A 5,571-nucleotide genomic window follows, 5' to 3' on the forward strand; every position below is an offset into this window, starting at 1 on the left:
CTCCTCTCGAAGCAACAAACCTTAGGTCCCACTCCCTAATTTACCACACCAATGCAGCTGCTGGTGGATATTGACCTCAGAAGACAGCATATGCCGATTTCCACGTGTGGACACGCGCAGCTGCTGGTTGATGCCGACATCTGCAGACAGTACATGTCGGTTTTCACGTGTGGACACATCGAGATAACATATCAAGGAATACTAAAAACAATTTTTTAAAAAAGAAAAAAAATTAAAAAAGTACAGTCCAAATCATGGGTCTTTTAACTGAAAGAGGGGGCCGAAGATTTTCCAAGCCCTGAAAGCTGATGAACGGATTTATACACCATCATCAACTTAAATTGTGCTTGTCATAAGCTGAGTTCTTGTTGCGGAAATGGTCTTGTTGTGGTCACTACTCTCATCGGCATTTGATGTTCATCCTTTGCAATCCCATCTGAAATTGATTCTGTGCCCGCCATGATGCTCTTGAGCTGGGAACACTGGCAGGTAATTCGACCTTTGTTCCATCCAGGGAAAGAAGATGATGATGGCACAAAATCTTGCAGAAAAATATACAGCCTTCCCAATCGGAAAATCTTGAGCAACTGAGCTTTTCTCCAACATTCCCTCCCTGTCTGGCTCGTATGAAAAGAAAAACATCATCATACGGCAAAGTTTCTAACAATTCAATTGACAGGTCTATAAATTATTTGATACACTACGAAAAATCAAGTCCAAAAAATATGGTATAGACCAAAAAAAATTCATCCAAACCGGAAAATCAAAATCCCAAATAACATAGCACAGACTATCTATCACCTTGTAACTTTTCAACCTTTTCACTATATTTGTACAACTGTGACTTGGCAACTATGGTACCATCATCTCACTGATTGTTAATACCTATGACTACGACATGCAGTCTTCCTGCTGGCATAGGTTCACCATGAACGCATTCACTGGACCTGATCTCAGACTGATCTCTCTAGAATCCAAACTAGATCGGAAATACAGATGTCCAAATGAGTTGAGTAACATTCAGAAGAAAAACTTGACAACAGTTACTAACTTATTATAGCCCAATGAATTAACTATGCAAGTAAACAACCATGTATTTCGGTATTTACCCGCAATTTGTACACAAAATTACACACACACACACATATAGAGAGAGAGGGTTCTGCAAGACCAGATATGCTACAGACTAAGGGAAAGCTGGTCAAGATGGTTCAATCAGAAGCAGCAGACAATGAATGCACTAACAAGTTCAACGACCTGGGATTGGATTTTTACAAAATGTTGCAAAGGTCAGCACACTGTATACGGTTAAATTCAACATAAACGATAAAGGATTATTCAAGATCTTTTTGTCCTGACAATGAGGCCCATTGGATCTGCACAAACACAATATGGTTGACCTCAAACAACAATAGAAAACCAACCATAGCACTTAAACTAGGAGAGATCAGTATAAAAGGTAGCCATACAAACTATGTACTAAACCAGATGGGTTTGCTCAAAAGAGGGAATGAGACAAACTGGGTTAGTTAGTTTAAAATACCTTCAAGTAGAGGCACGAGCTGGTTACAGCCTTACAGGTCACATTGCTGAGTTGCCGACTGTAAGTGATTAGAAATCAGTTGAGCCAAAAGCAATCTTCATTGCATCAGTCAGCTTCGCTCTCCCTCTGTTTGTATCTTGTGAGAAAGGGAATTGTACTGAGGTCCTGAGGAGAAAAGGGCTTACACCACAACAACTGTTACAAGTGGAGGAAGATCCTCCCTGTTATGAATGTTCCATACATTTTCTCAAGCCAAACATATATTGCTGTGCATGCACTTCCTTCCCAAATCCTGCAAAACCATCAACACAAAAGTTAAGTGGGTGTCACTGGAAGAAAAACAATTTTAAATTTATAACAGTACCTGCGAATATCCACAAACCATACAAGCTTGCTTTTAAGGAAAATTCCAGGGAAATGCCCTCTCTTTGTTGCTTCACCAACAACTCTTACAGCCCTTCTTTCTGACCGAGCCACCATGGTGTTTCTAAAAGCGCATTATAAAACCACATTCCCAAGCCACACCCTTCAGCATTAAGTTTGTCAAAAACATACTCTACCATTTTCCAGTTTGAGTCATCATCAAAATCTCCCTTGATCATCTGCCTGATCACTTGATGGATATTTGATGCTCTATTTGTTGACATCTCATCATGCAGCTCATAAGCATCATTCCACTTGAAAACAAGGGGCCAAGAAGTGAGAGAGGATGAAAAGCCTTAACATGCATCTGCAGCATTAGCAAAAAAATTTGAACCAACCATGACAAATTTTTAATTCAACGAAAAACAATATCCAATACAATCCATGCAAGGTCAAATTTGGATTTTTATGTAAAATATGCAACTATCTAGCTTTACAACAGTCATAATTCTCAATTCGACTATTGGATCGAGCTAAAATTTTACATAGAATCTCCTGACATGTTGTCCTATCTTGGGTTAAAATTGAAGATCAATCAGAGTTCGGGAAGGCGTTGTAATACGGGTCAACAGAGATTGTACAAATTTTGTAATTTACTTCCTTCTAACTTATGAACTTCCTATTTGGTTAGAATTCTTTTTCTAAAAAGATGTAGCAGCTTATTTTGGGAATCTCTTAATTCTCCAAAGATCTTTAATGGGCTGCAACATAGTTTCCATGTATAGTAAGGTTTCATAAATATTTCAGAGATCTTTTCTTATAAGAATTCCTTATTCATCCTAGCTAAAAAAAAACTTCAAAATAAATTCTACCTTCAAATTAGATTTTCTAGTCTATTTAGGATTTCTTAATAGTGACAAATCTGATTCTATTATATTTAAGATGGTAATTTTCGGATTTGTATTATTTTTATTATTTTCTTCTTAATCTTTGGATTATTATTACTTATTTGGATCAATTGTAAGTGGGCTTCATATAAGTCCACCTAATGAGGGTCCATTAGAGTTTATTTAAGTCTAAAGTGAGTATAAATAAAGGCATAAACAGACATGTAAGTTAGACAAGTCAGGTTAATAAAACTTTTTATTTGATGCACTTTGTGTGTGTTTATTGGTGAGATAATCTCCCTTCCATGATTATCTAAAGAACTAAAAAATGACTTAGCGAATAACAACTGTCTTTGTGGTGTCGTCCTTATACTTCTCGTTCGCAAATCAATATTCGTTGGGTGGAGGTCTCCATTTCCAATAGTGTTGGTGCCTAGGTACAAGTTATATTTGTGTCACATTCCTATCAAACCTGATTTACTTGGCTTCCTGGGAATTAGTGTTTTTACATATGGGTTGTGTGACCATGTGATCACAAGGTTTGCATCAATATCTAGCTTTAAAAGGCTATTATAACATATACACGAAAACTACAAGATAGCATCGTAAGAAAGTAGCAGTGCTACCCTTATCTTCTCACACAATTCACACAGAAAACAAAAAAGAAATATATGTTACTACCAAGATTCTCTTCCCAGCGTATTAAGTTTGTTGAGAAAGAGAAGAGAATTTCATCTTGCATTCAAAATATCAAACTTAACATTTCAGTCAACATTAGAGTTCTTATAATTTCCTACTAAATTGTGTGAATGGATGAACATATATGATGTTGTTCATGCTTTGCTTCAATTATGACTCAGAACAATCTTATGCCTATATTTCTTAGGTAACATAAAACAGTATCTTCAACATTGTGCTGGCCTGTGTAGGCAGAAATCAACAAAAACAGATGTTACTATTGCTGAGCTTCCAAGCCAACACTTCATTTTGATGCAGCAACAATGACAACATAAAATCAAAATTAATTTCAGAACATGTTTTCAGTTCAAGTTTGAGATCTGAAGTAAATGCTATTTAAAAATAAAGAATGTTAGCCAATTCTTGATTTCCCAGTGAAAGCACCGCAAGATGTTCTGCAAAATAAAACTTTGGTAGCAAAACCATATATAAATAAGAATGCTAAAATAGCATCGTACTCACAGTCAATTAGACAAGGCCTATCTGCTCATTTATGTCTAAGGCTACATGATCACTCTTATATTCTAGGAAGAACCCAACTAGATTTTGTTCTGGTTACTAACATCTACTAAATATTGACCATGATAGCTTGCAGTCTGATAACTACATCACTAATGCCGACATTTCCAATTTGTGTTTACAAACAACAATAAATCTAATCATGAACACAAACACACTCTTACATAGATTTCAAGTGTTTAGAGAATTAAGTGAATACTGAACTGTCACTGTTAGCATAAACAGCCAGCATCATACAATAGCACATGACATTCGGCAATATTCCCAATGCTCTAATTTCCTGAAATTGTTCCTCACTCTACCTGTAATGCAGTAAACACTTAAGACAACCTCAAATGTCTGCTCATCAGGACCTAATCTTCCCTTTTCCATCTCAACATCAGCCTTAATAGCTTCTTCAAACTGACCGTCATGTCTAAATCCTTCAATCACACCATTCAAGGAATCTCTATCCCTAACAATCTCAGATTCACCCATTTTCAACAAAATAGCTTCAGCTTTCTTGTATAGCCCACCTCTAGCAAACATGTAAATCAGTGTATTGTAAGTCTCAATCGTTGGCTTGCTGCCCATTTCATTCATAGTATTAAACATCACAAGAGCTTCATCGTACATCACAGCTTGTCCATATGCTTTAATAACTCCAGTATATGCCTTCGAACTTAGCATCATCATGTAGCCCACCTTTCCCACAATCAAATATCAACCCCTCATAAGTTCCCATATTCGGCTCCACATTCTCCTCCACCATATCATGAAACAATGTCACCATCTCCTTAAAATACCCACCCTCACCAAACACATCTATAAGTATATTATATGTAGCAACATCAGGCTCTGTGTTACTCACTTTCATCTCCAAAAATAGCTCCCTTACATTGCCACACCTCCCATTCTTCCCATACAAATCCAACATTATACTATATGTCTGTGCATTGGACACACACCATGCTTCTTGCATCTGCCGAAACACTCCTGTAGCATCCTTAATATTCCCTATTCTTGAATACGACTCTAGTAACATTATACGATGAAATCTCAGGTAAATTCCCAGTAGAAGCCATCTCCTTAAGCAATTCAGTAGTCTTGTCTAACCTATTCAATTTCCCAAATGTCTGAACAAGATAACTATAAGTTGTTATATCCGGCATTACCCCGCCTTCATTGGTTGTACTAAATACCATCGCTGCCTCATCCCCCAATCCCCTATTAGCACAAGCACTAAGCAAAGTATTATAAGTGGCAATATCTGGTTGTATTCCTTCATGCTTTATTTTTTAAGACAAACCTACCCACCTCTAGCACATGAATTAATAACAATATTATAAGCATCTGGTTGTATTCCTTCATGCTTTATTTTTGCAGACAAACCTAACAAACCCACCCACCTCTAGCACATGAATTAATAACAGTATTATAAGTCAAAATACTCGGCGAAACCCATTCCTTCTTCATTCTTTCAAGAAATTCAAGCGAGACCTCACACTTACCATTCCGGCCATATGAATTGATCAGTGCGTG

General features: G+C 36.9%; 1 pseudogene; it reads right to left on the reverse strand.

Moving 5' to 3' along the window:
• Positions 1–203: 203 nt before the first annotated feature.
• On the reverse strand, positions 204–5,327 carry LOC105117273 (pentatricopeptide repeat-containing protein At1g74850, chloroplastic-like; annotated as a pseudogene).
• Between the last annotated feature and the right edge of the window lie 244 nt (positions 5,328–5,571).

Source organism: Populus euphratica, unplaced genomic scaffold, assembly GCF_000495115.2.
Source record: "Populus euphratica unplaced genomic scaffold, PopEup_1.0 scaffold1272.1, whole genome shotgun sequence".
In the NCBI taxonomy this organism is placed as follows: Eukaryota; Viridiplantae; Streptophyta; class Magnoliopsida; order Malpighiales; family Salicaceae; genus Populus; species Populus euphratica.